This window comes from Dermacentor albipictus, chromosome 6 (genome assembly GCF_038994185.2).
Source record: "Dermacentor albipictus isolate Rhodes 1998 colony chromosome 6, USDA_Dalb.pri_finalv2, whole genome shotgun sequence".
Classification (NCBI taxonomy): domain Eukaryota; kingdom Metazoa; phylum Arthropoda; class Arachnida; order Ixodida; family Ixodidae; genus Dermacentor; species Dermacentor albipictus.
The window spans coordinates 45,198,853-45,223,418 of NC_091826.1; the positions used below are offsets into that span (position 1 = coordinate 45,198,853).

Genomic DNA, 24,566 nt, shown 5'->3' on the forward strand with positions numbered 1-24,566 from the left:
GCGTAGCTACATAGCCGGGTCTCAGCTCGTGCGCTCGCCTGCATGAGTTGTTTCTTCGTCTAGCCGAACCAAATATTGCCAAGCAAAAGCAGTTCACCAGGCTAAACAGTGGCTCAACAACTAAAATAAAGGCTAGTATGCTTCGCATCCTGGGCTTAACCTTAGCTAAGCCACAGCCATTTTTTTCTCTGTCTTAGAGACACAAGTGGAACACCTGCCTCTACAACGAAATAACCTGTATAACGAATGATTTCGGAGGCCCCCAAGCACTTCGTTGTAAACCCGTTCGACTGTAATGCCATGATACGTTCCACTCTTCAGGTTCTTTCTGCATGCGTTAAAGTGAAGGTCCGGGACCTAGAAACCGCAGAAGAAATAACCACTAGTCCTCAGAACGCCAAAAAATTTAATAGCTTTCCCAGGGCCACTTCCGGTTTCGTTTCCAATGTGTCCTGACGTCACGACGCAGGAGGTGGTCACGTGGGAGCAGAGCAGCGCTACAAAGTTTAATATTATAACAGTATATTTCTCCTATGGTTCGCAGGCCTATAGAAACTTCATTTAGTGCGAGAAAGGAAGTGTCGAAAATATCGTGTCAGTACTCCTTTAAACTTGTTTTTTTTTTTTATGCGCTCACCGCTATTCTGTTCTTGCTAGAATTTCTCAACAGGGTCGCGTTGTGTTGTCCCGATCGCTCAATATAACATTTGGTACCGTTACTTATTGTCTGGGTCGCCAAGAAAAAAATATCATGAGCCATTCCATTCAGTGAAGGTGGTTGACCAGCGAAGCTGTTTAGCACAGGAGACGGAGGTGACACATAATGTTGAATAAAAGGTAGAAACTCATTTATTGTCTTGATGGGTCGTCATTATTTCACTCGCAACTGCAATCACATTCTTTGATAATGTCAAATCGATGCACGTACGCCGCTGGGTGGTCGGTTGGTCGGGATCGGTGTGGCAGCATCGCAAGGGACGTGTCTGCAGCACGGAACGCGTAATTACCCTCCCTTTTCGATTAGTTTCCCCTTCCACACAAGAAGTTAAATAGAGCGCAGGCATTGACCTTCAGATTACTGCAAACAGGCTCATATCCCAGCCCGGCTTTATTCCACAAAATTTATCCCGACACCTATGCCACTAGTTCTTGCAGGCATTGCAATGACATCGCTAGCCTAGATCATATGCTCTGGCGTTGCCCCTCGTTACGAGGCACAGAAGAAATCAATGAAGACAAGTGGCTCTCCGCTATCAAGAGCCCTGATGCCGGGGTGCAACTATGGGCTGTCCAGAGGGCCCACGATGCGGCGGTCGGGCAAGGCCTGACTGTCCCAACGTGGGAGCGGCCCGCAGCGCGCTGAGTCGCGTGCCTCAGGACCTTATTAAAGTTTCGCATCTATCCATCCATCCATTCGATACCGACACATCCGCAGTGAAATCACCGACGACGATAACAGGGGTAGTGTCATCGCAGCTAATTCACGGAAAGTGAGTAGCTATGAACCTTACGGGACTATGGTATGGTATGCTATGAAGAACTTTATTTAGGTCCTGAGGGATCAGTCTGGGACTGATGGGGGCCGCTCCCACGTCGGTCATTGCATTTTTTGCTTGCTTACGGGGGGTATGAGCCATTGCTCACGGGGGGTATGATGAGCCTTTGATGACAGTTTTCGTCATGCTGTGCTGCATGTTGAATGGGTGGTGGGAAAGGATTGAAGCACTGTTCGCTTCACTTTGCTGTGTGCTTGTAGCCTCTGCCTTACGGGGCTATGAGTCATTGCATTTTTGCTCGCTTACGGGGGTATGAGCCATTGATGGTGACAGTTTTTGTTCCAAAAATGCCCCGAACCTCAGCCATATAAAGCTTCGCTGTAAAAAGTGCGAGTTTGCCTCCGTCTGCTATTCTCGCTGTGAGTGCGTGGTGTACAAAACATGGCGGCTGTATCGCTCTCGGTGTCTTGCACTGCAGCAGAGCACGGTCTGCCCGATTGCCGTTCATTGACCGTTGGACGTTGGAAAGTGGACACTAACCTTAGCATTCTAGAACGTTCCTTAACTCAACACTCTGCCTCGCCCACGTGGCCTCGCCTCAAGGATGTAGAGTTACTGTATATGCTACCGTAGGTAGCATATAGCAGTAACTCTACAAGGATGCGGCTCGCAGCGTCGCCTGTCGGCAAAAGTGATCACCGCGCTTCGGTTTACACTCCGCTGCGATTATTCAGAAATGTATAGCGCGTCTTCGTCTCCAGTCGACACCCAGGCCCCAGCCTGTGTGGCTAGCGCTTCCATCTGTATTCGAACGATTACCGGTGCCGCTTCTGTGGTTGCGCAGAGAAGCACACTTGTGAGTCGGGGAAAGTGAAGCTATGGTCGTTTAAAAAAATTAAATTCTTGGGTTCTTCGTGGCAAAACTACGTTTTGATTGCGAGACACACCGTAGTGGAGGGACTTCGGATAAATTTTGTCCGTATTGGATTCTTAAACGTGCCTCTAAATTAAAGCTCACGAACGTTTTTTTTTTTTTTTGCATTTTGACCCTATCGAAACTCGGCCGCTGCGATCGTACCCGCAACCTCGAGCTCTGCAGCGTTCCACTAAGCTGTACCGCGGCGGGTAAGCTAGTCGTGCTAGCCTAGTAGAAGTCATTAAGCCTATAGAATATCACTTTCACGCAAAAAATCTGCTATAGAAATGCGGCGGTGTCCCAGTTAAGGTCTGAACTGTTAGAGGCATGCTTTTGGGAAGCTGTCAACTCGAACGCCAGTTTATTTCGTGACACATTTTATGGTCGCATATATGGAAAGTGGTGCTAGCTTTAGGATTTCTGCTAGGCAGAAGTGGCTTCATTACTTTTCGGCTTCAATTTCCTAGTTACGTCTGCTCCCCAACATGAGTGCCTAAAAGGTTAATAAGAGGATGCCTTCGTCCTTTTGCAGTGGACATAAAATAGGATGATGACGATTATGATGATAATGATGATTAAGCGCACTTTTTGGTTCTGAGCGAAATAATCGTAGAAAAGCTTCTTGCCGATAAGGTCCTCTTATAGCCACGTATGGGCTATCTGCAGTAACCGCTGGGGTCTAGACATAGACAGTTTCTTTTAAGCAAAGTCTTTCGATGTGAAAAAGGAACAATCGTGTGTGTCGACCGGTTTGGAAAGTACGCCGCACCGACGACAGGAGACGCTGTACGCCAGATCAACAACGTACGTGGGAACTCTCGGTAGTTGTTGCTTTAATTATTAACGGAGTTTAGTTTGCACGCGGTCACGTGCATTGAAGCGGGCGCCAGTGACGGTCGGTCAAGTTCAATAACCCACGTTCCTTTCTTTTTTTTTCCTTTTCTCTCTTTTTTTTTGCGTGCTGATGATGTCGGTTTGTACCTGGCATACTTCGCGCGACACTCGTACCTTCTTATCGCTCCAAGTCTCTCGAGATCCTCGATTCCTTTCAGGAGCACCTGTGGGCCTGCTTGCCACACGCCTCAATAGCCACCGCTCCTTATCGTTGTCGGCTTCTTGTAAGAACGCACCTTGATCGCAGTGGCGGCCACTGAAAAGATAATGACGATAACGTCACCCTTGCAAGAAGAGTGCGCGGCCCAAAGTGACAGCAGACAAAGAAAAGAAAGGAAGGAAAGGAAAGGAAATCGGGACCATTTCATTTATGGGTCAAACTAGGTTACTGCTGAAGCTGCGACCGCTGAGTGCCATAGGAAATGTGAAAGTATAGCCGCAAGTAAGTTTGCAGGCGCGTGGCGTTGAATTGTGTGTTACCCGTCGAAGACGGGTACGTTTCCAAACACGGACTAGAATGTGAGGAGAACGTTCATTTAGGCCATGAAGTGTCTGGTAACGAGTCGTTCATTGAACAATTAAAGCGAAAGAGCGCAGTTATATAACACGGACAAGAAGCAGTGTGTTAACGGCCCCATTGAATATTTGCAAAAGCGGTTCAACGCGTCCGAGCATTGCCGCACGAGCAGCGGGAAGCACGAATGCATATAGGCGTACATTGGTGCCTGGATCAATGTCAATCCATGCGAGTGGCTTCGATTTTGAAGCATTTGATCAAGTGAATTGCCTGGACGCACAGACCTTGATTCGCCGGCCAAACTATGCACGTAAGGCTTGTCCACCGGCCACGCAGCAGATGGACCGTGGTTGCAACACTCGTTTGACTAAAAGAACGCGTGTCGGACACTAACATCAACAATGGTTTTGAAACAGGCACAAAAATGCTAGACAGCAGACGCGCATGATAACACATGGAAATATGTTCGTACCTTTGTGCAATATTCTGGGTCATCTCTGTGTCCTGCACTAAACAGCTCCGCAGGTCATCCAACTTCACAGAGTGGAATGGATCATGATTTCTTTTTTTTTCTGTCAAAACTTCTCCATCTACCTTGTATCGCTACCTAGGCCGCAAACGGATCCCGTTGTGTCAATTTCTTCCCTGCTTTTTGTCCACCAATGCTCTAAACGTCTCATAGCTTGCCTCAACTGCTGACCGGTCGATGCTTCCGTTCATTTCAAATCCACGTCTCACCGTTATCGTGTGCCGTCTTCCCGGCAACGGTGGCCGTATATCGATGGGGGCGAAATGCGAAAACACCCGTGTACTTAGATTTAGGTGCACGTTAAAGAACCCCAGGTGCTCCAAATTTCCGGAGTCCCCCACTACGGCGTGCCTCATAATCAGAAAGTGGTTTTGGCACGTAAAACCCCATAATTCATTTATTGGTGTGCCCTCTACCGGGCGGTGTCGGCAGTTCATGGTCGCACACCAAAAATTCCGCACTACTCGTGCCTGTTGTCCAGCATTGGCTCCATATACGGGATTGTTGGTTCCCTACATTGGTTCCTTGCAGTTTGCGCGCGACCTCTGCGCCATCTACAAGTGAAACTCGGAAACGGCCAGCGCCTTTCAGAGTATAGACAGCTGCGCCAGAACACACAGCCTATAAATGAGTGGCAGAAGCAAAACGGCAGAGACGCTGTATGCATTCGCCGTGAAACTTTCGGTCACGTTGTCACGAGGCAAGACCGTCCGAGCTGTGAAAAACGTCGAAGTGACTGCGCACGTACGCGATCGACATCAGAAGCACAAACAGTTGCGAGCTTGATCACGTCGAAGCGCAGCGCATAACACTCGGACGAGCGACGAAAAGCGAGCAACTCTCGTTTGGAATGGCCTGTCATTTCCGTGGCCTCTCTAGCGGCTGGTGTTGGCGATATTGGGGCGAAAGCAAAAATGGAAACGTCGTAGCGCCTTCTGAACAGTGCACGGCACCTGTGCCGCACCACGGACAATTTACTGTTTGGAAACGGAACTCTTTTAACAAATGCTGCGAGGCTTTCCCGACGTCACGCGTAACATGTTACTTTTCATGAAACTAATCACAAACGAAGTGATACACGCAGGGCACGCCACAGACACTCGACATAGCCGTACACAAAGCGCACCACAAGATGCGAAACAACGCGCTGATCTGTATTACAAAAGAAAAGCGGAGGAGGAGGAGAAAGGGAAGGTTTCTAGCTCGTTTTGAACGCAGCTCCACAAGGTGTCGCCACCGACAGCGCTGCTTCCGTCGACGTATACATCTGACAGTTCAATGTACCCGAAACGTTAACATTTACACAGATAGGCTATGGGTAAACAACGCTGAAACTTCGCGTGCCGACAGCACATGCCATAACACACAGCGTAGCGAGCGGTGGACACAGTTTTCAGTGACACGCGCTACGATTTCGCATCAGCAAATTTACCGCCCATTTTGAAAGCACGTATGTCCAGCTTCTGATCTTGTCTGGGCTCCAATGTTAGAGTTTATAACTAGGCGTACAGTATTTTTTACATATTTACGTTAAAACATGAGATGCATCAGTCTAGCAAGACTTCCAAGAGGAGCACGAAGCTCCCACCCCGAGGCACACAGCACACGAGCACAAAGCTCCAAGCACACCACTTGTCGAGCACACCCCTAGCAGCCGACAAACTGCTGCTTAAAAAGCCTCTGTCCTCCCTAGATCCCTAGGGGAGGGAAAACTGCTCTCCAGCCTTAGTCCAATCGGACCGTCCACAGTCGTTGGGGCGTAGTCGACCCGCCTTTGAGGCGGAGGGCTCACACGCTCACATACGCACTTTGGATTCCCAGAACCCGAGTTGAGCGGGTCCTCGTAGCCAGATGGTCACGCTTGCCCCAGCCGGCGCCTCTTCCAGAGCTGGCTTTTTCCGGTAGTCGCCACGAGTGTCAGCAGACTGTGACGAATCCTGGGGCCCGAGGAAAACGTACTGCAAAGCACCCTTTTGTTAGAGAAGCTCTTCCTGCTGCAAAGAGACCATGAAGGCCACGGCAAATCAACCAACAATACACGGTCCGCCAAACGTGGCCAGCCCTGCTGCCGTCACAGACTCTGCGAAGAAGGCGCTTGGTGGATTAACGCTGCCGTGGTCTCCAATTCTCCGAAGGAAGTTCATGGTCGGTTAGCGCAGTCGTCTTCGCTGGTTCTCTGAAGGGCGCCACCACCGCGCATCGTTCGAAGCACCCGCAGCGGGCTGAAATAGCTTTGCAGAGCAGTACCCCTGCAGGCCGATCGTAGCAACGTGCTATAGAACGCAGCAACGCATGTGCTCCGCGCTAACCAGTATGGCCGTAGACAAGAACTTGCCTGGGCGCATCGGCCTAAGGAAACGTTAGGTACGCGCCCGCGTCTGTTATCGTTAAATATGCCCTGCAATCTTTGTGGCCTCCCAACCGGACCCCCTGGCCAGAGCTGGTTCCCCATAGCTATCTGTGTCCTCTCGTTTATCCCTCGTCACAGCCAGGATTGATTGATTGATTGATTGATTGATTGATTGATTGATTGATTGATTGATTGATTGATTGATTGATTGATTGATTGATTGATTGATTGTGTTCATGACGTCGCTTCCCGTAGCTGCAGTACGCAAAAGGATGACCTTCGCGTTCGGTCTCCGTTACTCTTTAGGAGCCATCGCTTGGGAACATCATTCCAGGCACGTACCCAGGGGGGGGGCCCCGGGGGGACCCGGGCCCCCCCCCCCCCCCCGAAATCAAGTGGCATACCCCCCCCCCCCCCTTCCCACCCACGCCACCACTCCTCACACATTCCTAAAGCGCCACTAGATCAATATTGAGACTTGACAGCTGTTCATCGGTCAGCATTATGCTGCCTTTCTCACTCCTTTTAGACGGCGGTAGTTATCGGCACCTCTTGTAATGTGAAGGACAGTTTTCTCAGATTCCGCACCCCCGCGATTAAATCGCGATGCGTTCAGTTGTCACCATCTATTCAACCGTCACGCGCATAGCTGTTGCTTTTGTTAGTTCAACCTTCTTTGTTTAGGCTGATCCTGGGACCAGGAGAGGGATGCGGTTGTTACTCAGCTGGTCTGTACTCTCATGGAACGAGTTGCGGCCGGAGAAAACGCCAATTGCGTTTAACTTTTCCCTTTGCTTCATTATTTCCTTAAGTTACGGCTGGCCGCGACGCTGGCAGATGCCCGGAACCATATACACGTGATATGGGTTAGATAAGGTGGGAAATAAAATAATGTGAAAGAGCGTCCATCATGACACCCTGCAATAACCCTTAAACCCATAAGCAAGATGACTGTCGCCCGTTACCTCGTCTGTTTTTCCCTAGCTGTATAGCACTTTTCGTGCAAAATTGGCAACTGGAAACAAAAATCGCAAGGAGTTGAGAAATTAAGCGATATACTAAGGGAGAGAGCCAAGGCAACAACCAAACTGCAAGCAAAAGCGAATAATAAAAAAGTTAAGCGTTGTTTATGAGACTATTTATGGATCAACATCTTTTTATTGAAAAAGGAAGTAGAGAAAACGCCGCAGTGGAGAACAATTACTTGTTTTGAATGACGCTTCTACAGTTATCGGTCGAACCGCCTCACGTAGCCACTTCTCTGCTGTGCTTATGTGGGTCTTTTTCTAACCTTTCGCGGTGAGCGCAGTACGTATAGAATCGCAGAGTCCTGCGCTCTCGGCGGTTGTATGGGACTGGTGGCCGCACAGCGTTACGCAATTCGCGGAACTGTCAAAACTGATCAACAAGGCGAAAATAACTGATATTCGAAACTATAACATGAGAAACACTGAAGAAGCCGTAAAAAATGAACGCAGCCTGAAATCAGTAAAAAAGAAACCTGGCGTAGGACAAACCATGATGTATGCACTAAAAGATAAAAAGGGGAATAGCATCAGGAATCTCGAAGATATAGTAAAAGCAGCGGAAAAATTCTAAGCTGACCTGTATACAGTACCAAGAGGAGTCACGATACCTCACTTAGAAACAGTAATGAACAGGATACAGAAACTCCTATTTCACAGAAACTACATTTGAAACCCACAGAAACCCAGAAACCCACATTTGACAGCTTCTCCAGAGTATAAACACCTGGCATTTCCCTGGCATAGCGAATCTTGTTACACAAAGATGCTTGAGGTCTGCTTCACCAAATTACGCTGCCGCATTCCCTCCCTAAATTTCAATTTATACAGATCGGGTTTGGTTCCCTCTCCCCTTTGTTCTCTTCGTGTGAAAGACGAGACGATACAGCACTTTCTTCTATCTTGCCGCCGCTTTGCTGCGTTAAGAAAAAGATTGTTGGAGATACCTTTTCAAAGAATTGGCCTGGACTTGACAGAACCTGCAATTCTTTTGTTCGGGGCGTCCTCTTTGGGATTCAGCCACAGGGATGCATGCTTCGCTGTCCAAACATTCCTTACAGAATCTAAACAAATGCCCTGCTAAATTCTGTTTTTTTATTACCTTTAAATTAATTATTCCTCATTCAACAGCACCTTCCTGATTTTATTTTAGCTGGTAATTCAACCCTATTCAATGCTATTCGCATAGATATTAGAAATTTATGCTCTATATTATTTTGGAATAATCCACCCATTTCTTGGCCAATCCCCCATCGTAGGTAGGAGCCACACGTGCCAAAGGCTATACAACAACAACAACAAAGGAACAAGAGATCAGGATCGCCAGTCGGCCACTAGAGACTGTGAAGGAGCACGTTTACCTAGGCAAATTAATCACAGGCAACCCTGATTATGAGAAGGAAATTCACAGAAGAATAAAAATAGCTTGGATCGCATACGGCAGATATTGCCAGCTCCTGACTGGAAGCTTACCATTATTATTGAAAAGTAAGGTGTGCAATCAGTGCATTTTGCCAGTGCTGACATATGGGGCAGAGACTTGAGAGCAAGTTAAGGACCGCGCAAAGAGCAATCGAACGAAGATTGCTAGGCATAACGGTAAGAGAGAGAAAGAGCGGTTTGGATCAGAGAGCGAAAGGGTATAGACGATATTCTAATTGACAACAAGAGGAAAAAATGTAGCTGGGCATGATGATGATGATGATGCTGATGATGATGGAGGTGATGGGCCCCCCCCGAAAAACAATCCTGGGTACGTGCCTGCATCATTCATTCATTCCTTCGTTCGTTTGTCGATCGATTGATATTCAATGGTGCAAGGAGTTGCCTTGCCTAAGAAACGGGTATTAAAAGCGTCCCGTTTTCTCACTCTAGATTTCCTCTGCATTCCTTTAACACCCGTTTTTTTTTTCGTTTGTTTGTTCTTTACGTGTGCTTTGCGCCTGCCTACTTGCTTGCTTCCTTGTAAGTTCAGCTTGTCACCCTCGCTTCCTTATTTTTCCCCAGGGTCCTCCCTGCTTTTTTTTTCCATCGCTGCGACCGACATCTTCGTTTCCATTTTATTATTTTCCTACGCCATTGCACCAAGGGGCTTCTGTGTATGCACTAAGGGGACAAGCCGGTCGGCTTTTACGAGCGCACGTCTCTCGCATACACCCACCTCTCCCTCTCCCCCCTCTCACCCCTCCCCCCCCCCCCCCACACACACACCTCCTGCGCCTTTCTGTATTCCTGTCCGCATCCGAAGAAGCCTTCTGGGAACCGAGCACAGACACGGAGAGTCCCAAGAAACCCCTTCCCAGGACAGCGTTGGCCGTGGCGCTTACGCAAGCACTTCCGAAAGAATCGGAACAGAGCACTGCGCGTTTTGTCTCGTTTTTCTTCGGTTTTTCCTTCTCGTATTTGTTTTATCGCGAGCTCCGCGTGCTCGGCACGTTCTCGCTTATCTCCCTCTCCCTCAGTCGCGCTATCTCCCGCAGTGTCGTCGGACGTGCTAACTTACGCTTTGGAGCCGCGCCGCTGACCGCGCGCAATCTCGTTCTCTCCGCGACGCTGATTTTCGGAGATGCAAAGGTAGCCGAGCTGCTGCGGTGGCCTTTTTTTTTTCTTTGCACCGCGGAGCAAAGAAAGAAATAGGAGGCAGGCGTTGCGCAACACGATTGAAGTCAACGCGAATCGGCCCACCAAGTGATCGCCACGTCATAGCGCGCGGTAGGTTCTAACGCTCCTTCTTATACAAGCATAGAGTTTCTCACTACAACACCTAGAGGGAAGTCTGGCGCCACCGTCTGTGGGAGTTTCTTAAGGGGGCACCGTGCCCTCATGGGAATGACGATATGTGTCTGCGAGGCTCGTGTTGGCTGGTGTTGTAAGAGGCTCCAACTAAAACGTGGATATGGCTACACTAATAACGCGTTCTCAAAGTAAAATCTGCATAAAATGTTTCCATTCGCGCATATTACATCTTTACTCACCCACAATGCATGACCAAGCGAAGAAAAGCAAGAACAGACGACGAACTGTTTCAAAGCGAGCGCGAACCTTGTCGTCTGTCCTCCTACTTCAGCGGCCCGCTGATACTTTTTACGTAACATATAATCGTACACGTAATAACAAGTTCTCATAGTTAAACAAAACATGTTTTTGCGTAGTAATAAAACCAAAACAGCTTTTCACGTGCTGTGCCGACGCTGCAGGAGAGCAAGCGAATGGAATGGCCTCGCGGAGAGCTCTCTTGCCAAGGCTGGCTGTGCGACCGTAGTGCTCATTTGTGTAGTTCATTTCCTTCAGCCGTACTGTTGTTCCGCTGCGCTCGCTTGCATGAACGCGATGACGAGAGCACAAAAAGAAGCCGTCGATTTCAATGTTCCATAGATGCGCCATACTGATTCCTAGCTTCTCGGCGTTGTCCTTTCTCGAGTGCATTTAATAAAGCTCTGACCAAAGACGAAAACGGGATATGGCCAATTAGGCTGCCCTTTGTGTGATCAAACACCAGTGACATCGAAACGGTAATTTTATTACTAACCCTTCTCGCAGACTCCATCGGCGCCAGCAAAAAACAAAAAGAAAGGAAGTGATATTGAATTTTCGGAATGGAATCGAAGACCAGTCGTAACGGATGCTCTTCTACTTACAGATAACCGAGTTAGTATAGGAGGGTCTTTCGCACAAGACGGCGTGAATTTGCAGCCGATATTTTCTTTTTATGTATTATTTTCTTTCGCGCTTTTTCGCTGTTCCTTTAGAGGGGGGGGGGGGATCTTTTCGCGGGCTGAGAGTACATACCGTGTAACTTCGTGTAGTACCCGCGGTTCTCTTTCTAAGTGATAGCGTAGGGAGTAGCTGTTACGCCGATATAAGAAGGGGTTCTTTATTTCTCATTAGTCAAAAAAGATTTTTTTGGCTACTGGCTCGAAAGATTTGTCACCCGCTTTACGCGCTTTTTTTGTTGTTTTTTCAGCTAGCTGTCTATACTCCACAGTTACGGTGTATCAAAAAAAATTCATTACAGCAGCTGTTGTGCCAGCACTTACAAAGCGGTACATATATATATATTTTCTAGGGTTTCGCGTTCCACAATCTTCATTTACCGCGAGATAAAAACGAATGCAATATCGCAAATGTCAAATCAGCACTGCTCTAAATAGTAATCGCGGTTTTATTGTAATATCGCTGCAGCGTATCAAAAGGGTCATGCTAGGAACCTTCCATTAAATTTTCCCGCGCCTAAATAGGAATGTTGAAGTATAAAATCTAGCGCAGCGAAATTTCTGTGTTTGGTCTTTGTGGTAATAACGTGCCCACACAGCACTGCGAGTGAAATATGTGAGCTTGTTCTATATGGTAACGTAGGTGTCGCTGATGCCACCAGTCGCGCTGTCGTCATTCCGCATAGTCGTTGCTATTGCGCTGTCGTCATTGTCGTACTGCCGTGTAGTTTTGCCTTCGCAACTTCGTAGTTGTTGTTCTACACTTTAGTTGCGGCCGCCGCGGTCATTTTCATCGCTGTCCTCGCTGGGGCAGCTATCGCTATAGCTATACGTTTGTGTGGACGCCGATAAAGCCAGGCCGAGTCGACTTCTGTGGTCGGAAACAGGCCCTCGGATTCAGTTGACGCTAGCGGGTCGGGTCGAGCTTTAGCGTCGGGCTGGAGCTATGTCTCTCAACTCGCCTGCGAGGGGATATGGTTGACTCCTCTTTCCCGCTTGGCAAGATATGCCACGTTAACGCGGTCGGGTCGAGCTCAGTCGGCTCGACTTGTGACTCGACACGCTCGCGTACAGACATGTAAACGAAGGTGCTGTAAACTTTTTTTAGTGACATTTCATTCTCTTGGTTGAGTGTAGAGTGACCAGTCTGCTTACTTCATTGCTTGCTTGCTTGCTTGCTTGCTTGCTTGCTTGCTTGCTCGCTTGCTTGCTAGCTTGCTTTCTAGCTTGCTTGCTAGCTTGCTTTTCTTCCTAGCTTGCTTGCTTCCTTGCTTGCTTGCTCGTTTGCTTGCTCGTTTGCTTGCTAGCTTGCTTTTCTTCCTAGCTTGCTTGCTTCCTTGCTCGCTTGCTTGCTTGCTAGCTTGCTTGCTAGCTTGCTTGCTTGCTTGCCTTCTTTCTTTCTTTCTTTCTTTCTTTCTTTCTTTCTTTCTTTCTTTCTTTCTTTCTTTCTTTCTAGTTGAAGTTTTCGACATTTGTGCAGAGGTGAGGCTATTACAGCAGGCTCTACAGCAGGCTCTACAGTAGCCTGACCGGAAAATGAGGATTCTCAAGCAAGAAAAATAATAATAGTGATAATAATAATAAAATAGACGCCGCTAGGCAAAACGCGAAAAGTAAGAAAGGCGAATAAAGAGGGCATACGAATCGAACGAGAGGCGATGGAGGTGGAGGGGGAGGAGGAGAGCTGTTCCGCGAGAAACGTGGAATCACGAGAAACGAGAGGTTGCAGGCCGCGAACGAACGGTCTGTTTACTCGCACGCGGCTCGCCCCCTGATTGGGTTAGGCGGTGATTAGGCCTAAGCGAGTTAGAGCCGCCGCTGCGAGCGCTGCTGTTGCTGCCGATCTCGTGGAGCCTTTCGTCTGTCCTCGTCTTCTCGTTGCTTTTTTTTTTTGCCATCTTTTTCTTGTTAGACGCTCTGAAATATCCGAGCGTCGAAGCGTCGGCGAAAGATCTGGGTACCGCAAGCGTCGCGATCGAATTGAAACATCGGCATGCGTTTTCGTTGATCCGGCGGACTCAACTCCTGTAGGAGCTAGCACGCCAATTTCGCTGTTTGCAAATAGAGACCCTGGCATGCTTCCGGTTTACGGTGACGTGCTTCCGGTTTATGTTGGCATGCTTCCGGCCATATTATTAAGGTCTGCAAGGAAGGCAACGGCGAGCCGCTGTAGCGCTTCAGAGATGAGACCCGCAGGTTTTCAATGGATGTCGACGCGCATGCGTATTGAGGCCGGCTGCGTGCCGTGTGTAGCATCGTCTGCGTGGTCAACCCGCTGGACACTTGTCCGCTGGCTCAACCGAGAAAGCATTTCGGAGACTTTGAAACGAATGCGTCGAGAGATTACTACTACTACTACTACTACTGCTGTTGCTGCACTACTACTTTTGTCGCCACCAACCATCAGTATTGCTGCTACTGCTGTTATAACTATACCACCATTTGTGCTGCTACTGCTGCCACTACTGTTACATTTATTGCTGCTGCTCTATAGTACGGATACTAGTGACTATTACTGCTAATGCTACGGCATATTTCTTCCCAAGATCCACTATAAAAGACACGCAGTAGATCCAACGAGTTCGAACCTATATACAGCGAAGTTTTGCGTGAGTACATAGAGAGTCGGGAAACACTAGTGCACACACACACGCGCAAACGCTCGCGCACGCAAATTATACCGAGCCTTTCGTTAAGCCCAGTTGCTGACTGCTAGCGAGTACGACGGACGCCTTGAACGCATCATGTTTTCACAGGCGGCATGCGCATACGTACGCAGCGCAACTGGAATCCATTTTATCCGCAAGAAGCGTTTACTTCCTCATTACCGTGCAGCCGCGGATGTGCGAAGGCGAGCGTTCTTTTTTTTTTTTATTGTTCCCCCGCACAGCCGGTGGCGCGCATGTGGTGATGATTTATTGGCGTCCGCTTCGAAATAGGGTGGGGACAAATCATCCCCTCTAGCCTGCTTGAGTTACTCGGGTATGCTGTGAATGCTTTTCCTTCTAGGATTACATCTTTTTTAATCCTATTTAACTAACTTGTACCGCTGCCCATGCTGTAATGGACCCGTTCGTATCAGTGTTCCCTGCTTTTATGCGAAGCATATTGCTAGAGCTCAACCGAGCTCCTCAGGCGCGGCGGTGTCGCCTTCAATGACCTTTGACCCCATGCCATACCACGTGACACCGTGACGTCACGACAGAGGAGAAACGGGGCTCCAACTAGCGCCGTCGCTCGCGGCGTCGCCTTCAAGGCTGACCACGTGACACCGTGACGTCACGACAGAGGAGAAACGGGGGTCCAACTCGCGCCGTCGCGCCGGTATATAAGCAGCTGCGCTTGTTTCTAGGTGGCTTTGGCTCAACTCTTGCAAGATGGGCTGGGTGGGAATCGAACCAGGGCCTCCGGAGTGTGAGACGGAGACGCTACCACTGAGCCACGAGTACGATGCTTCAAAGCGGTACAAAAGCGCCTCTAGTGAATGCGCTGTTGCCTTAGAAACGAGCTGTTTCTAAGGCTCAGGCGTGCGTCGCTTGCTCAGGCGCACATTTCGTTGCCGCGCCGAACGCTGCGTTGCTCGACGCTCATCGCGTCCAATGCGGGGCGCGTAGTCGCTGCGCCGTAGCCCACTGTCTTACACCCCTTGGCGGGTCGACGGGAACGCTGTCGCGTTCCACTCTTGAAGGCGAAGCAGTAATGCATAAGTTGTTTCTTCGTCTAGCCGAACCAAATATAGCCAAGCAACAGCAGTTCACCAGTCTAAACAGTGTTTCAACAACTAAAATAAAGGCTAGTATATGCTTCGCATCCTGGGCTTAACCTTAGCTAAGCCACAGCCATTTTTCCTACCGATGCTCTAAATGTCTCTTGCTTATCTCCATGGCTGACCGGTTGATAATTCCGTCTACATTAAAATCCAAGTGCTTGGAAGCAAATTTAATTAGATTCTGGGGTTTTACGTGCCAAAACCACTCCAGAATAATTTGGACTATCCGGGGTGCTTTAACGTGCACCTAAATCTAATGACACGGGTGTTTTTGCACTTCGCCTTCATCGAAGTGCGGCCGCCGTGGCCCGGATTCGATCCCGCGACCTGGTGCTCGGCAGCGCGACGCCATAGCCTCTATGCAAACACAGCGGGTCGCTTATGGAAGTTGCAGGTTACGTACTGGTCTCTCTGTGTGGATCCTGTCGCATTCCACTAGGATGTGCTGAGGGGTTCCCGTATTTTCGGTGCACCATATACATGCCTCGTGGATGGATGGATATTTGCTATGAGCGTCCCCTTTGGAACGTAGCGGTGGGTTGCGCCACCAAACTCCTGTTATTATATTGTCTAATGCCCTACTTATGTTTAAAAAAGAAACGAAGAATTCCCATCACCAAACTTTCTGAACCCGTATTGGGAACATTGTTTTTGTACGCCTCCGTTTTTGTCGTTTACCTACTTTTCTTCCACCATTGTTCCAATTATCTCTTACTGACTGATCTCTATTGCGGACATGTTTGCTTTCCTCCTTATCTCGCTGGACCCAAGGACTTCAACGAGGCCAGATGTGCCTAAATCGACCGCTGGGCGGATATCTTCACATTCTAATAAAACATGTTCCATCGTTTCCCTAGCCTTACCGCAGCAAGCACATGCTTCTTCTTCCTTTTTGTATGTCGCTTTATACGTGCGTGTTAGGCATCCTGATCTCGCTTCGAAAAGTAAAGACCTTCCCATTGAGTTATCATAAGTTGTTCCTTTCCTGATTTCGTTTTTTCCCCCTCTTAACTAGTTACAGCACATTCCTATTTTATTGCCGCCACCCATGATAGTGTCTCAGCCTCTCTGACTTTCCGCTTGACGTTCTTTGTTCCCATACGTTGCTCACTATACCGGTCGCATACTCGGTGGTGAGCTTCCTAGTTCTTTTCCTCCACTGTGAATCAATGTTATTCCTGTACAAATATTTGAGCACTCTCCCAGCCCATTTACTTGCTTCCTTATTCCTCAGTCGTCACCTGCGCGGAAGCGAGCGCCACCTGGTGGTGGCACAGGGAACCCAGTGGCGCGCGTACTCCGCTGCGATTGGTTGGCCTGTTCGGCAAGGGAACAGCCAATCGGCAGCCACGTTCACGAAACCCGACGAGCTTCGCTGAGACAAGCTTCGCTTTTAATAGATGCTGCAGTGCTAACAAAGGAACTACCGCGTTTCCCCTTTCCCTCGCACAGGGTAGCTAACCAGAATTATATCTGGTTAAGGGTTTTGTCTTGCAGTGCACCCCCCCCCTTCTTTCCTCCTGTTTCTGTCTTTTAACAGTTCAAATTGGTTAAAGTTGTGTTTGTTATATAGAGAGCACACGTTCGAAGCGTAGCCTCGCAGCTGCTTAAAGTAGATGGATGAAACGCCTGATCTTGTGACGTAGTGAACGCGCACGTACAGTGTTCGCTACAGCGATTTTTGTGCACTTTGCAGCCTTCATTCGTCTGTTCGCTCTTTTCCTTTTTTTAATTAATGAGGTTAATTTTGGTCTTTTCTAGCTGTCCTCGTTTGGGTGATTGAGTTGCTTACAAGTGGCGCCAATCCTGGACGCGTTACTAACTCAGTGAGCGGTGCTGTTCGTCCGTTCACGTATTTAAAGCCGTCGTAGAATCATTATTGTCCGTGTCCGCTTCAGGGTTAACGAGAAAAGCGCCAAGTGTCGCGCTTTTTTGGCGAGGCAGTCTTAGCTCTGGGCAAATAAGACGTTCAGCGGTTTACACAACTCGCGCGAAGTTTCGCATCCGAGCATGATTATATCACGCCACGATCTAGTGGCGTTTAGTCTTGCAGATTTCTGCACTTATGCGAAACCACACCTATTATGGCGGCACGCTTCCATCGTCAAACCATGTATGTATGTATGTATGTATGTATGTATGTATGTATGTATGTATGTATGTATGTATGTATGTATGTATGTATGTATGTATGTATGTATGTATGTATGTATGTATCCTTTTTGAACACAGCGCACCCCCATGGTTATACGAGCGATAAGCGTACGTAAGTGACGTCATAGAAAAGCAATGCGTGCAGTATGGCTCGTCCAATGATGATGGGCAGCACTGTTACCACTGTCGAGAAAATATACATGGCTGTCTGCGCTATACGCGCAAGACGACCAGACGAAACGCGAAATGACCAGCGTTGCAGGCGCGCTTTGTCCCGGCCAAACCGGGAGCAGACGACGCGCCCATAGATCTTCGCAGACGGCCGTGTACGCAACTCCCCTTGCAGAATGCTTCTGTAGAACGGGTGTGGGCGGAGCTTCGGGGGGGCAAGCAGACGATCGGCTGCAACGAGCAGACGAGCGCGCCCGTGTGTACAGGCTTGGTCGAGCAGCGCCGCATCGGCCCCTCGTATATAATAAAGCGCGATTTATCAAAGCGTTGCGAGCTCATCGCACTATACATATCTCTCGCCCGAGCTCTCCCATCCCTTCCTCCCCGAGGAGTTTTCTGGCGACGCGCACGCTGCCCGACCATATATGTATAGATATAAAAGAGAAAACCATGAGCAACGACAGGCCTGCACAAAACCGCCACGGGCTGTGTTCATCGCAACGAGATTTAGCCCTCTACGGACCGACGCATATTTTATTTTTGTTTTATTTTTTCTTAGCTCGCAAATTCTCATCGTAGCTTCAGCTCTCGAGAGAGAATGCACACACGCCCTGCATGCTCGTGCTTCTCGATGGCGCCGAAAATGATGGGCCCGAGTCTCGAAACGGAAGCGAGATAACGGGAACGTGCTATAAAGGGCGGCAATAAATGAATAGAACAAACAAAAAGAAAGCTTCAAACCAGAAAGTCAGAACCCGAAATTCAGCGATGAACTTTTGGATGTGCAAACGAACGGCATTGCATAAGTAAATACCTCGGTATACTACGAGGGATACGATGAAGTCGAAGCGAGTGGGAAGGGGGGGGGGGGGGGGAGATTGCTAGGAGGTTAACCACGTTCTGTCGTTTTGCTGTAGTGGAGGAGGAGGAGTGAGTCTCGGAGGAATTTAGCGCGGCCTTTTATTCTGCGCTCCGAACCGTCATATCCCTTTCTTCCTCTCCGAGTCCCTCTGTTCATAATTCAATGGCGCTGCAGCGCGCGGTTTATTATGCGGAGTCTTTGTTTTGGCACCGTGAGATAGATATACGCGAACGTCTATGCGGAACGTCCGCTGGGTTAATTTTTGACTCTGGTCGGAATCGGGAAAAAGGAAGCCGAGGTTGTTAAAAAAGAAAAAGAAAGAAAGAGCGCCTCCGGCGCCGTACCGCACTTCCTCGCTTTTGCGTCTCGCTTATTACGGAGATCGTTAAATATATAGCCCGCTTCGTTGTTTCGCTGCCTCGGCGAGTGCCGGCTATTATTCTTGACACACGGTCCTCTTATTGCTTCATAGATTCGATTCGCTCTTTCTTTTTTCTTTCTTAGCTTATCATTATCTTTCTTTTTCTCTATCTTGGTTACGGAATGTCAGCTTTTGGATTACTCGTTCTTCTTCATATCGCCGTGTAGGGGTACGTGCAGAACGATACAAAAAACTAAATCGACGCCGTCCGTATATCGCTTCGTAGGTTCGATTCCCTTGGCGTTTGCTTCTTTCTTTTGCTTATTTTGGTTCCGAAGTGCAAGTGTTTGCATTATACCGGCGCTGTTATTTGTATATATGTGTATATATATTTGCGCGCCACACGTATAGTACGAGGCAAAAGTAATAAAGTAATAATTCGACGCAGACTTTCCTTTTACAGCGCAGCTTCCTTTTTAATAATAATAACCCCCCCATTGCCGAACGCGTCTTCCGTTTAATGATGGAGGATGAATATACCCTGCAGCGTTTCCCGGCGTTGCACTACATTTCTTTTAGAGAGATGTTTGATTGGGTGTGCCTCGCCGCTATATAGTCTTTCCATCTTTCACTGTCTCTCTGTTTAACTTTAAGGAGCCGACGCATTAAGCCGTTTCGTTTTGTGCACGCTATGAACGTTAGGCTGCCATGCCAGGACTATGTATAATCCCCTTGTGAATTCATACGAAAAAAAAATTCATAAACTCGCACGTAAGCGCGCGCTGCATTTTCCGGCACTGCAGCTCTGATTACTTTCTACGTCTATACTGGGAAACAACTCGCCCGTAACCGTAACTAGACGAACTAACTGCTTCCTTGATTTTGTTAATTTTGCCCTTATGTGTGTCCTACACGTTTGAGCATGGTAATAAGTCTCTTAATTATGGGGGACTTCTTTTTCTTCCTTTTTTTCTTTTACATATGTGTTTCTCGTTTCTCGATGTATCATTCTGCCTGCTAAGGTTTGTGCGCAAAACCAACAAAAGGACCAGACTGCAGAGCAAGTATCCAAGCCCAGGAGACCCGAGCGCAAGTTTTCGCGCGTTTATTCTTCAGGAAACTATAGGCAATGTGTATGTGTAGCCAAACGGCATGTGTGAAAGGATGTCCTTCCGGGCTTGCCGACGCTATCGATTGTCACAGATTAAGTTAATCTCTCTCTCTCTCTCTCTCTCTCTTCCGAGCTAAGGAAAGTGCGCAAAACACTAATGTGCACCACGAGGAGGAACCCTAAATGATGTGAGCTCCTGTCCTACGGCTACTTCGCTGCCCTTCGGTTGCTGGGCTTCGACACTACCGCCCGTCCTTTAAAAAAAAAAAGATTGACTTCGCACTCGCACATACAAATGCGCAGTGTGCGGCGAGGTGTCCCGGAGGTCAGCTCTTTTTTTTTTTTTATGCGTAGACTTTGGTATGTTTATGCAACTATAGCCCACAACGAAAATTTTTTTCATTATTTGTATGCCACTTAAAAGCTAAAAGAAACGCGTGTGGGTGCATGCGTGCGTTTGTCCTCGCATGTCGCATGCTGGCCGCACAAAGGCGCATAAATAATAAGTGATTTGGCGTAGCCAGACTGCCCCGTGATGCCCAGCGTTATGATGTGCTACGCCGAGTTTGAGGCCTCGGAATGTTTCATTTAGAACGTTCCGGCGGGCTAGTCGGTTCGTAGCTGTATAGACGTTTCCTTTAACTGTGCGAAGAAAAATAAAAAAACAGGACACACGAAAGAAAGACACACTGCGCTCGTGGTGCGGTACGTGTCCCTCTCTCGTGTCCTCGTTTTTTTTTCTTTTTTTCGCTCAGTTAAAAGAAACGTCTAAAGTTCATTTTGGCGCGGAAAGGAAACGCAAAGCCCTATAGTTTCGTTTTCTTTTATCTATACTGGAGCGAAGTTTGAGCTGTGATGACTTCAGCAAACCACTTTCAGCTGTGACAAAGTTCAACATGCCAGTTTACTAACAAATGATTAATGAATATACTAATTACGTTATAACTAACATAACATTTTGTTCTTTATTTTTCGTACAGACCTGCTCTCTCCACGGCCAAATATAAAGGGGGACAGGTCGTTCCAATCTCCTCTGGCGTGGAAACTGTGTTTGGCCGTTTACGTGGCTAAGTCCGCGTGCTGTACGTGTAGTAGACGAAGCGGTCTCGTAATGCGCAATGTGGTGTCGTCTCCCTTCTGTCCTTGTTCGTTGGCGCTGAATATGCTTTTAATGTCAGTTTACCAACAAGCCCAACAAATGGCAATGCCGAAGTATAAACGTTTCAGATAAAAAGCGTGGCGCCCTGCGAAACACGCAGAGTGGCACACATATCTGTGACCGCGCTACTTGTGCTTCCGCAGCGTTGTCTGTTTTATTAAGTGTGGAACCGAATGTAACAGACTCTGAGGTTCCCGCATGTATTTCAGATACCACCGCAGGCAATACCGTAGCTACGCATGTAGACGCTATGCCAATAGCAAAGAAGCAGTGTCCCTGAGAGAATCTGCTGCCGCCGCAGTAAATTAATTGAAAGCTAGCGGAATCGCTAAACAGTCTGCTGACCGCTTTTCTCCCTTTCTCTCTCTCTTTTCGCTAGCTGCCGCGTCTCGTGATGGTGCCATGGAGATTTAAGAGGCTTAATTAGGAGTACTCGCTCGTATTCGCTTCATTGCCCTTCAATTGATCTCACTTTCCACTTTCATTATTCATCGTCGCTTAAGTGCTGGTCGTTGCGCTCGTACATGCGTGACAAGAGTGAAGAGAAGCGGCCTTCCAGAGCGGTTCCGGTGTCAGTGCTTGCGGAAACCCGGTACGTGCTCGCTATCCATCACAATGACAAAAAAAGAAATAAAAAGAAAACTGCGCTTCCTAGAAAACAATAATTGCGAAAACACGACGCTAATCGCCCGACACATGTTTTTTTTTTTTTCTTGGGGAGGGGGGGGGGGGGGGGGGGCTCGCGGCGGACTAATTCAGGATGCACGCGAAAGTGCATCATTGAACGCGTCATCGCGCATTCGCCATTGTGTTTAACAGCCATGCAGGTCGGTGAGCAGCTGCTCTCCATCCGCTTATCACCAGGGAGCGCTGTTGGAGGTGCGAATAGGACAACAACATGGCGTCCGTGACGTCACGGGAATGCTTTTCTTGCGCATAGCTGCGCGTAGTGTACGTGTTTCAGCTTATCATTGGTACATAGCACTTTGCAGGGTCGCGGAAGGCGCAAGTGGCCATCCATAGCGCGCGCCGTGAAGTCTCGGAGTTATAGCGAGGTGCTGGGAACATTGCGTCTTGTGCCCGTTAAACCAAGATATACACAGCAATGGCGTCCGTAGTGTCACGTGGCCTAACGGACGCCATATTTTTGTCACATTCAGGTTTCTCCCGGCGCTGCTTAATTGAGATAAAAAAAACAAAGATAACTTGCAACTATATCCGTCGCGCCGGCCGTGCCTCGTTACGGCAACCTCGATATGACTTCTGGGTCAGTATAAGCAACACCACCTAGATTAAATCTAGGTGGTGGATTAAACACCACCTAAATCTAGGTGGTGTTGGTATAAACGGGCGCGATGTACAAATGAGATCTTTTTTTTCTTGTTCCGTTGTTTGCCGTTTCCTTTAAGGAAACAACCAAAGAGCAAGAGCAAATCATTTTCAAGTCTGGCGAAATGTCGCTCATCCCCGCCCGCCCGCCCAGTTCCCCCGTGGCTGTGAAGTTGAGCTGCCAAACTCGATGGTCGCGGGTGCGATGCCGATCGCGGCGGCGGCCGCCGTCCGAAAGGGGGCGGAATGCAAAATCGCCCCGTGTGTGTATACCGTGCACTGCGTACGCATTTTGAGAAGAAGTTTACGCCCTTTTCCGGGGGCGTGTCTTTGTCCCACCACAATAGTCGCTCCACCTACCTTGCGTCCCTTTCCTTTATTGATAAGGCGGGCCGTCCCGGACTTTGAGCTCAAGAACGGCACGCGCGCTTTATCAGCGTGACGTGGCGTACTTTGGCGGGAAAGTATAGCGAGCACAGAGTTCACGAAAAGGAAGCGCAAGCCGGACAGATAACGATTATTGCTTGGGGACGATTAACGTACTCCCCAAAGGGTGTAAGCATTTTTTTTTTTTTCAGAGCCCCCACTTCTGCATACCTCATATGATGAGATCATAGTTCTTGCACATAAAACCCCAGAATGTAGTTATATATATATATATATATATATATATATATATATATATATATATATATATATATATATATATTACACTCTTGGAATTTGGTTTTTGTCAAGGGAAAAAAGTTTTTACTAGTGGAAAAATGTAAAGCCAGAAGTTTCCCTTCCGAATTTCACAACCAGTCTGGAGCACCGTTACGTCAATGTGGCATTACATACTTCTAGGGCTTGGGCTGGTTTTGTGTGTGGAAAACGTTAAGCAACTCGGTGGCTGGCTTGTTGGTTTGTTTCGAATGCAATTTAAATGGCCTCTCTACGCTTACGCTGGCAAAATGTATGACATCATTGGAGCTAATGCGGGAACTGCCTGCCTTTAGTCTTTCTAGCCTGAAGTCGAACTGCAATGAAACTACACGCCATGTAAACTGCCAAGTTTCAGATAGCATAGATGTAGACCCACCTCCTTGCAAAATTTTACATTCGGTATACAAGTGGAGCCATCACAAAATGCTAACGAAATGGATGTTATTCATGCCGAAAATGAAATAAAAGAAACCTACCATTACCGCTCGCCAGAAGTGATGCATCATTCAGAACTTCAAAAACCATTGTAGCTCCTTAGCTTGACATCTGAGATTTGGCAGTGCACACAGCTGCTGGCAGTGACGTTTTGTAAAATTTCAGAAGGCAATGTGCTGGTACATGTGTCATGTCTGCTAACTACTAGGCACACATTTATAACCAGTTTAGCCTAAATAAAATTTTGTTGTAGTTGGCCTTTAACTACCAAGCTGCCGTTTATGAGGTCCTTCCAGGACTGCCAGAAGTAAATTGCAAAACCCATCTGAGTCGTATGTTCCTTGCAGAGGAAGTGTTTGCTCTCATATTTTTCCTGTTTAAATTCATATTAAATGCCAAAATGCCTTCATTGGCCACCACTCATTTCAGTGAAATTTGTTGCATTTAAGAATTTGCTCTAGTTTTGTTCCACCTCTGATATCATGCTCAATTCAATCACAAGGGAGAAGCAAGCATCAATGAATAACTGCGTAACAACTTTGACTGAAATTTGTTGCATTTGAGAGAGAAAGCTAAATTATATCGCCTGTTCAACGCAGAATTTTGATATGGGGCCTCAAATTTTTTGCCGAGAATTAGTAATTTAAAACTGAAGTTGAAGGGCAAATTTTACAGCTCTCTTACTCTGCACTGAAAACAAATGTTGCAGTTCTGCTTACTTTACCTCTATATTGTCTAAAGCAAACTATGATGGAATAGTTTGCAGCATACATGAGTTTTGCAAAAGTCCTGTTTGCATATTTTTGATATAATTCATTGTGATGTCTAATGTATCAAGTTTGTCTATTTCAGACATTCCAGTAAATGGCTTTCACAGAATTGTTTTTCTTTTTATAATGAGATATTCCTTTCTATTTTTTCCTTCTTCTTTTCCAAGGTGTTTTTTCTTTCTTTTTTTTCTTCCCAAATCTCAGCAATTATTGCAAAGGAATCTATGGCCTGTACTAAAGATCTTCCAGTCAACAGTCAATGGACTAACTTTTTTGTGTACATTCAGCATATGTTCTCAA

General features: G+C 47.7%; 1 protein-coding gene across 2 annotated transcripts in view; it reads left to right on the top strand.

Annotated features, from left to right (window-relative positions):
* The window catches only part of mib1 (mind bomb 1), a 638,149-nt gene that overhangs the window by 576,495 nt on the left and 37,088 nt on the right, over positions 1 to 24,566 (top strand). The gene's annotated exons all lie outside the window — the stretch shown is intronic.